Below are 10,253 nucleotides of genomic sequence, written 5' to 3' on the forward strand. Positions count from 1 at the left end.
TGACGAACACAAATGCCCCCATGCTTAGCAACAAAACGTGACACCGCCCGGTTTACCTTAATGCAGGCTTTGTTAACCCTTTCGACCGATCTTGCCAAACGCCAAAACTTCCTCGGAACGATGTCCGACCAAACAATCACCAGTTGAGGATAAGATACCCATAAACTCAATAGATCGTGTTTAATATCCCGCACTAACTCGCGAAATGGGCGCACCCCCAGATCATTCCCCCCCACATGTAACACCAGAACCTCCGGAACCCTGTCTAACTGAGAGTATGTGTTGAAACTCAGCAAGTACCCGGCTCCACAACATACCTCGGAAGCCCAGCCAGTGTACAACCGCATCGTGCCGCGGAATGCGAAGCTGGCGGCCATCTGGGCGAACGTGCGCCCGCAATGCCCCCCAGTGCACAAAAGAATGTCCTAAAATCCACACTAAGCAAGGTTGATGATCTGAAAAGAGAAACAAAACCGCACATGTCAAACAATCAAAACACCTGACCGACTCACAACAAATGAGGGCGCACATAAGTCCGAAACCTATTGGACTCCCACCGGCCTATGCGCCGCACACCCTCGTCATCCAGCCCCCACCGCCCCGCTTCAGTAGCAGCGCCAATCCTGAACGAGTGAGACGAGTAATACCCCTGCCCTACGCCAACCGCAGTCAAGCATTTTTTAAACACTGCACCAAATTGATACCTGGACAAAAACGAGCCATTATTATGACGGAGCAATGGCGCCTCAGGCCCCCCAACCAGTGGCTTAAAAACCGCCATACAAGCGACTGGACACATTGCCGACCCTGGGAGGGCAAACAACACTATCCGCTTACCCCGACCTGCTTGATCAGTCTTGGACCGCTGCAAAAACAACTCAAATCTATCCTCATATAGACCCACATCAGCCTGCCGCAATCCCCTAGCTCTAGCCGCACTAGGAGAAACCAACTCTGAGTGCTCCGAAAAACGCAAGGGAAAAAGCCAACCGGAACAAAACTACCTCATCAGGCGAATTACAAACAGCCCCCAGCGATGCACCCAACGACCCAAGCAGGGAAAAAGAAACGGGTCGCCTCTGATCTGCTACCGCCCTACCCCAACGCAGACCTTTTAAAGCTTGCCGTACTAAAAAATGTTTGGTCACATCCTGGAAACCCCGTAATTTGAATCCAAACGCCAAACCAGCAACAAAACGATTCACTTTTGCCGGGGAAAACCCCGCCTCCCCAGCATCCCCCAACCAGTACAATAACGCCACCAACCTGTCTTGCGCCGTGCTGACGTTACCCAACATTCTTACCCACTCCTCCCACTGCTGCCAACACGCCGAATAAGCGCTCAACGTCGCGCTAGCCAATAACCTTTCAATCAACCATTCCACGGGACCGAAATCAGACCCCAGAGATGTTCCGGGCAAGCCAAACCGACCAGCTCCGCTCCCGGTGCCATTTGCCGAAAACGATCCCACTGCGAGCGAGAAAGAGCATCAGCAATACCATTGTCCTCCTGCATACGCGCCAAAACCACCAGACCCTGCCGCGTCAGTAAACAGTTCCAACTCTCCCATCTCCTGTACCTGCGACATCCACAATGATCTACCATTATACTGCCCAAGGAACTCATCCCAGACCCGCAGGTCCGCCCTGTGATCCCCACCAATCCTCACAAAATAATGGGGCGCCCGAATCCCCGCCGTCGCTGACGCCAACCTCCTGCTAAAAACTCTACCCATTGGCATAATTCGATAGGCAAAGTTCAACTTTCCAAGCAGCGACTGAAGATCGCGCAATGTGATCTTCTTCAATTGACAAGCCCGCCTGACCTCCTGTCGCAATGGCAATAATTTATCCTCAGGCAGCCTGCACTCCATTGCCACCGAATCAATTTGGATCCCCAAAAAACAGATGGTAGATACCGGGCCCTCTGTCTTTCCAGGCGCCAAAGGGAATCCGAAATCCGTCGCAACCTTCTGCAAGGAATACAATAAATTCCCGCAAACCGGGGACCCGCTAGGGCCTACGCACAAAAAATCATCAAGATAATGTATTAAGGAATCGACCCCGGCCACACCCTTCGTCACCCACTCCACGAAGCTACTAAACGCCTCGAAGTATGCGCAAGAAAGGGAGCACCCCATTGGAAGACACCTATCAACATAAAACCCCCCGTTCCAGAAGCAACCCAACAGCCGTTGGCTATCTGGATGTACCGGCAGCAAGCGAAAGGCCGACTCAATGTCAGTTTTTGCCAACAACGCACCGGGCCCCGCCTCCCGCACTAACGCCACCACTTTGTCAAACTAAGTGTAAATAACCGAACATAACTCGTGATCTATCCCATCGTTCACCGACGCTCCCCTGGGAAACGACAAATGCTGTATCAACCGGAATTTGTGAGGCTCCCGCTTTGGCACAACTCCCAAGGGTGATACCACTAGATTCTCAATCGGCGGCTCATCAAAAGGACCGGACATCCGACCCAAAGACACCTCTTTCAAAAGCTTTTCTGAAACGACCGCCGAGTGCAGATAAGCTGACTTAAAGTTGCGCCGTGTCACCGGAACCTCATATGGAGGAGGGGGATAACAAAACCAAACAAAAACCCCTCGTAAATTAATGTGGCCGCAACCCTATCCGGATATTCACTTAGATACGGGGGCATCCTTTCCACCCTCACCGGCGACCGCCCCTTGACCAACTGAAGCGGACTGAGGGCCTGACCGCCTACCCTTCCGCATACATTTTGAGGCCCCGTGTGAGGAGCCATTGCACTCCGAACAGACATGCTTAAATTTACAGGTGGCCCCGAACTTACACTGGCCATCGTTGAATTGCCAGCAGAACCCCAGTTTTGACCCGGAACCTTGCCCGTATTGACTAGACTGGCCCCCTTGGCCAACACTCCCGGGAAAGGACTGCTTAGCCTGCGCCGTAACCCGCAACCACAACGCAATATCCTTTTGATCCCACCGGATCGCCGTCCGGACCGCCTTCCGCTGGCGAAATTGCTCATCATACCGCAACCACGCCTGGCCCCTGTACGCCCGATAGGCCTCCCCGATGGCATCAAAGTAACAAAACAACGCCGAGCAATTTTCCGGCGCCTTTTCCCCGATCACGCTTGCCAAAATAGCGAAAGCTTGCGACCAGTTGGCGAACGTCTGCGGGATAAGCCTATACCGCCGGCGTTCTTCTTCCTCTTTCTTACTCTCGTCCCGCTTGCCCTTATCCAAATTGAACTTTGCAAGCGGCAGAAGAGAAAATATCTCCACGTATTCATCCTTCCAAATCCATTTGCGTACCTCTTGCTTCAGGTGAGCCCCTAACGGGCCCTCGAAACAGACGTAAACCTCGCCCCGAGCGCGATCATCAAGCCGAATCCTATCCCCATCCTTCAGCGCCTCGGTTTGGACCGACACTGCTACAGCTTCCTTTGCCACCCCCGGGACCTCCCCGACCATGGACCGCGACTGTACCTCACGAGGCCCTTCCCATACCAACACAGGAGACCCCGCCGGCGCTACCGGCGCCGCTGTCCTATTTAAGCGCCCGACTAGCTCGCGCAAACAACCCACTAAATCTGTTAAACCATCGCGCCCGGCAACGCCACTACCGACAGCCGCTACCCCGCTCGCTGACCCACCCCCAACACCCGACATGAAAATTGCTGGATACGGTAACGTAGGAGTTACACACTCACCAGGCTGCCCAGGCGCTGTATTCCCGCCAGCCGGAAAATCCTGACCGCGATGCGACTCATCCAGCTCTCAATCTTCCAAATCCTCTCTCGCCGCCGACTGGTACTCGCACCGACATCTACGACACGGGGATCCCGGCACGCTGACCGATGGGCCGGCAACCTGCCGCCCGACCGCAGGGACCCAGACTTCCGACCGGACCTGTTGCCTCGTCGTCTTCGCTGATCTTGGCGTCCTCACCGATGCTCCAGAACATCACCATGCGGGGCGGCCGTCTACTGCCCTCCGAACACAGCAGCTGAAGGCGGGGGTGTGACATGGAGCCCGGCCTGCGACTCCTTGGTAACCGCCGAGCCCCGTCGCGGCTGGGAATTCCTGCCAGGACGCAGGCCCTGGGAGGAAGCGCCCGTCCCAGCAGCCTGGCCTGCAGCGTCCCTTGAAGGGCTCCCGCTGCGACGCCGGGCCCGCGGGGCCATGTCTGGACTAAGGCGCTCTGGTGGGCGAGTTCTACGGGAGCGGCGGGGTGACCTAGCCTGAGCAGCCGCCGCTCCCCCCGAAGCCCTCTGCTTTATTACAGCAGGGGCAGACATCAACAGCTCTCCCCCCACCGCTGTATCCCCATCGTCTAAGAGGGGAGCGGGGGAGGGGAGCGCATCAGCGCGGGCTGCCGACCCATGCGCTGATGAGCAATGACGTCCGCCGGTGCTGTTCTCGCGCCTCCCATTAAATAACGCTATATTGTAATAGTTCAGACTTTTACGCATGCAGCAATACCAATTTTGTTTACTTTTTTTATTTTTTACATTACTTTAGGGGGAAAATGGGAAAAGGTTTTTTTAACTATTTGTTTTTAATTTTTTTCACTACTAAAAACTTTTTTGCACTTTTTTTACACACTTTATTAGCCTCCCTAGGGGATTTGAACCAGCGATCATACTAACGTATTGCAGTATATTGTCATTTTTACAGGCTTAAGTTAAGTGAAGGCAGCTCTGGGTGCCATCATTAGGCCCATGAGCTGCCATTACAATCATTGTCACCCCCTGATCTAACTGGGGGGGTGATGAAATGTCAGAGGGGGCCGCCCCCCTTTTTTCAATGCCTCAGATGCTCGCGATCGACCGCAGCATTTGAGGGGTTAAACAGCTAGGAACAGCACGATCACTGCTCCCGACTATTAGTCCCGGGTGTCCACTGTAAAACACAGCCGACACACGCAGCATATGGAGCGCACTCTAAACATCACCACCCGCACCCGGATGTAATAGCACGTCACGGTGCACAAAGGGGTTAATGTTCTCTTTTACGCAAAAATAATAATTGCAAGAAATTGGATGGCTGGTAAATCCCCAATTGTTATGGATTGGTTGAAGTTGGTTAAGACAATTAAAGAATATGAGAAAATAAGAGCAGACAAGAAAAATTGTATAACAAAGTGGGAGGAAATATTGGGGATATGGAATTGATTGGTGTTCTATAGGAAGGTATAATTATTATTTTAATATAAGAAGGTTATAATTTTATGGTACTTAATGATCTTTGGGGTGGGAGGGGGATGGGATTGGGGAGATATATGTTGCCTGATGTAAATTGTGCAGATAAATTGTTGAGCATTATGATATTTATAATCACTGGATATTGAAATGTTGTAATGTTTTTATTACTGAAATTCAATAAAGATATGTGAAAAAAACCAAAAAACATTTGATGTGTGTTAGAATGTAAGGTAAGTGTGAGGTCATCAGTGATGTCATAATTCACCTTCTCTATAAAAGCTGCAGATCAGTCACATTCCGTTGAGCCGCTATAGACCAATAGTTTCTTGCTTTTTGGTACGTCGCCCTCACTTGACTTTTTCTTGAGTCCTGTGACTTCTAGAAATCTTGCTTTATCCAGAAGCTTCAGATCCACGATTCAGAGGTAAGAGGAGAACATGTAGAATGTTTCTTGTGAAGTATTGCAGCGAGTTCCATGTGCTGCCACTGTAAGAATGTTTCTCTTTCACCCTCTTACTGGGTTAGATTCTAAGGTCAGGCGCAATAAATGAAATACAAGATTGAGTGTATGAAAATGTATATTGTATAAAGAGTGAAATGACTGTTAGTTATTCTGAGACTTCTACGGAGATTTGTACATAGCGACAGCCATAAACAAGGAACTTTACAGAGACACTTATCATCAACAATTACATGACAGGTTATAGTTACCATCCATGGTCTCCCCACACTCCAGGAAGTCTCCTTTCCAGTATGTCCCTCCTCAAGTGGCCTCCAAAGTGGCTGCCCTCATGTCATGCTTGGGTCTTTTATGCCCCCTTGTCTGCCCCTCTTAGAGACAAATAGTGTGACCTTCCTGATAAAAAGAACTCCCCCCTCATGTAACATGCGGATATAGAATACTGGTGCCACTTATCAACCACCTTTAGCATTTATGACATCCTGAGTTTGTCCATGGGTAAGACTGGGTTCACACTACTGGTTAGCACCTGTAAGAGATACCTGTGAATCTCGGGGTCATTTATTGTGAGAATCAGGGTAAACAATAGGAATCTTGCAAACTGATGAGACACATTTCATTAAGAAACGCAACTATACCCATGATCCTCCATCTTTGATTTACCCAAATAAAATACCCTATATAATATTACATATAACCTTATATGTGGCTTTCATTTTCTGAAACCTTTAAATTCTTACACCACCAGAGGGTGCAGTGTAGAGGAGTGCCGCTGTCTCCTCTGGCTGCACTGTCCTGTCTCTGCCTTGGGAGGGCGCTCTTAATGCAGTTATCACATGTTTATTGGGGAGGGGGCTGATAATTGAGGACAGAGAAGTCTAGAATCTATTTTCTTTTTGGAAGATGATTTAGAAACAAGTAACCACACAATGATTTCTCGCCTCAGCAGATTTGTGGATATGAAGATCATGAATAGAAAACATCAGACATTCTGTGTGGACACAAATCAAGAGCTCAGAAATGCTTTGGACACCTGGGATTTGGTGGAAGAAGACGTCTTAGGAGCCTGTGTCCCTTATTTCATCCAGGAGAAGGTGGCTGAAGATCTCTTCACTTATACGGATGTGTTTCAGAAAGCCATTCTGAGTAGCCTGTTACCATCTCAATACAACGCCGCCATGTGCCGCTTCTTCATCAGAGTCATTCAGTACAGAAGAGACGCGGCACACTACCTGAAGGAATATATAATCAATGTGCTATGTGAGCACTTGAAGGTGGAGTACATGAAGGGACAATACTATTCCTACGCCATGACTAAGAAGGTTATTGTCTGGCTGAGCATCCTCCATCTTGAAGCGGTGGTCGGGGAACTGAGATACAACATCGTTTATGAGGATTTCAATGCTGCCATTGTCGACACTTTGACAGAAGTGACATCTCTGTGTGCTACAGTCATCATGCCACACATCTTGGACATGCTGCCAGTGCTGGGCCAAGTGGTCAAAAATGCTCCTGACCAACTATCTAAGGAGACGTTGTGCTATGCTATAAGACGTTTATGCGGCAGCATCCAAGTATATTTTGTGAAGGGTGGCAGCTGCAAAGTGCAACTTATGAAGGCCATAAGCAACATGAAGGCCAACATTTCCACCTGGTTGCCTGATGTCCATGCTGAGCTTCAAGACTCCACCAAAGTTGCCCTGGAATTCTTTACTGTACCCGAATCATCGGAAAACCAGCCGACCGAGCAAGGCAATGACGAGTTACAGACCCTTCCTCACGCCGAGCTCCTAGAAAAGTACAGGGAGCAATTTGCTGCGGAGAATAAGGAACTGGAAGATACAGAGAAGCAGCGTATTGGGATGAACATGCTTGTGACATCTCTGGTATCTGGCAGGAAAATAACAAAAGATTTCCTTCAGTTTCTGCTCAATGCCCTGAAGAATGCGGACCCAAAGGCCAAAATGACAGCAGCTATGTTCTTCAATGAGGCTTTGAAGCATCCAAGACTTATAAAGCAGAAATACCAAGAGTGCGCAATCCAACATCTGCTGAAGATCATAGAAGAGGACGATAACATCTTGTGCAGCATCGCCATGGAGGCACTGGGGAATGCCACCACCGGAGCTACAAGACTGGTGGAGAGCTACAAGAATAATATCATTGCCCACATGGAGTTTAGACTATCAAAAACCAGCAGCATCAAGATCATCATGGCGGCACTGAGGGCGCTGTCCTCCATTATCAGACGCCTGAAGCTTTCTGTCCTCAGTAGACAATTCATTAAAATATCCCGGGAGCATATGGACTATCCGGATGGAGAAGTCCAGATTGCGGCCATAAACCTGTTAAGGGATCTGACAGAGAGCTGCCGCCTTCTGCTATTTGGATATTTTACAGACAAAGTCAGGAGCTGTATACCAACTTTACTCCTGAAATTACATAGTGACAACCAGGAGATAGTAGCAGCCAGTACTTCATCTCTGGAGAGCTGTCTCTCCTACATCAAAGGAGCCAACATTCGAGGATTTTTCCGGACGGAAATCTCTCCAAACATCAATGACCTGAAATCCATCTACAGCTGTCTGGCTCATAACCACCCAAAATTGATGAAGACCATGCTCCTCCAGATCCCAAGCTATCTGGTCAACTCAGAGGACAAGGAGGCTGTAGTCAGACATGTTGAATTTCTTAAAGATGCCATCAACCATGATGTCATGTAAGACCTGGACTTATATAGTCTCAGCCTAGCTCTGGCCACACTGCACTGCGAAGGCTTCTCATGTAATATCAGAAAAGCCAATGAAAGGGCCGTCTCCATTCTGGCCACCAAGTGGTTTTACATCGGCAGTGCCAACAAATAAAATGCATTTATCAGGGATGAACCGCTGAGGACAGAGACATCAAGGTTGTAGATCACTTCCCCATGTACTATCCAATGGTTGTGAACATCAATATCAGCTGTCAAGACTTGCACATCAATATTAACATCTAGGGGGCAGAGCTAGCAGTCTGACTTGCGAACTCGAGCCTCAGGCCTACATCGAGGAGTGTGAACAAGGTGCAGACTCACCGGCCGGTGGAGTCCAGCGATGCCAGTTATCCGTCAACATTAGATGACGGAGACCAAGGACTTAGCTGGCGAGACAGACTATACAGTCAGTGTATGGGCAGCATGGTGGTGCAGTTTGGGGAATATGCCTGTCATCAGATCATAGAGACGGTGTATAATAACAACTCCACATATAATATACAGATGTAATGACACGTCAAAAAATAAAAGTCTACTCTGTTTTATATTGAAATTAATGGGTGTGCAGCCTGCAAGTGACTGAAGCTAATAAAAAGTATAGAGCACTCATTGTTTTTTATTGTAGACTAGATACTTGAATTTTTTACACTGAGATTCATATCGTAAAAGGTTTTTAAGCGGGTCACAAATGGTACAAAAGGTACACAAGAATAGAGGCCGAGCTGCAGTTCTGCTGAACGGCCGCTATGCAGTGGTCGGAACCATCTGCTTCCGGCAGTGTTGTCCAGTGCCCGGAGGCAGCTGGACTGGCAGATCGGTGCGGGGTCTCGTGTAGTAACGATTGTTTTCCCCATACATTACTGATGATTGCTCCTTGTGATACGCTGTATCGTCGATTGGCGCTGGTTTTAATGGTCAGTATCGGGACATCTAAAAGGACCTTTATTTCCTCAGACACCACCATAATTAGGCATTGGAACCAACCCTTCCACCTTAGCGGGTAAAGATTAACCATCTAAAAGGTTCACTATATACACATAAGGGCTAAAGGTGAAAACACAGAGGTGCTCACCATATATCCAGCGTATAACTGTGTCCTCCAAATCTTAGGAGTGCATGGAGCAGGAGTTGTTCTAGATTCCTGTTTATATCCCAGACACGTTCATACCATTTTAGACAATGAATCGACATATCGCAAACTTGTGGCGAAACCAAGCACCACATGTAAAGAACCTTTAAAAAATCTGCTAGAAGAAGGAATTGAATTAGAAGTATTAGCCAGGAAACAGGCTGAATACTTACTGATAGAATTCCCTATTGTTCCCATATTCCATGGGATGCCAAAAATCCATAACTTTTCATGGTCTTGAAACTTGGGTTATCTGTGACATAGTTGGCTAGTACTCCTGCAAACAGTCCTGCCATCAGGGTAGTACCGCTGGTACTACTGTCAGGGGCCTGGCCACAAAAGTAAAATAAAGGGGGCAGCTGCCGCTCATCAAGGTTATGATCAGCGGTAATTGGTTTGTAGAAAGGAATGGGACCCATGCAGGGGCCAGAAGCAGCGGCCAGCTCTGCAACTTGGTGAGTGACTCTGTTTTAAAGCAGCAGATTCAGTTTAATTATTTTTTTATGTTGCCCCTTCTCTCCCACCTTCCCACCAGTCTCTCTCCCCTTCCCACCGGCCTCACTCCCCTTTCCACCGGTCTCTCTCCCCTTCCCCTCCCCAGACCCCGGTCAAGCGTCATATCCACTCTGGCCCAACTCCCGCCTCGGCCACCTTCCGTTCTCTTAGCCTACTCCTCCGCCCTCTCACAGAGTCCCTGCCACTTTGCGTCCTGCTC

The sequence above is a fragment of the Rhinoderma darwinii genome, unplaced genomic scaffold, assembly GCF_050947455.1.
Source record: "Rhinoderma darwinii isolate aRhiDar2 unplaced genomic scaffold, aRhiDar2.hap1 Scaffold_131, whole genome shotgun sequence".
Lineage (NCBI taxonomy): Eukaryota > Metazoa > Chordata > Amphibia > Anura > Rhinodermatidae > Rhinoderma > Rhinoderma darwinii.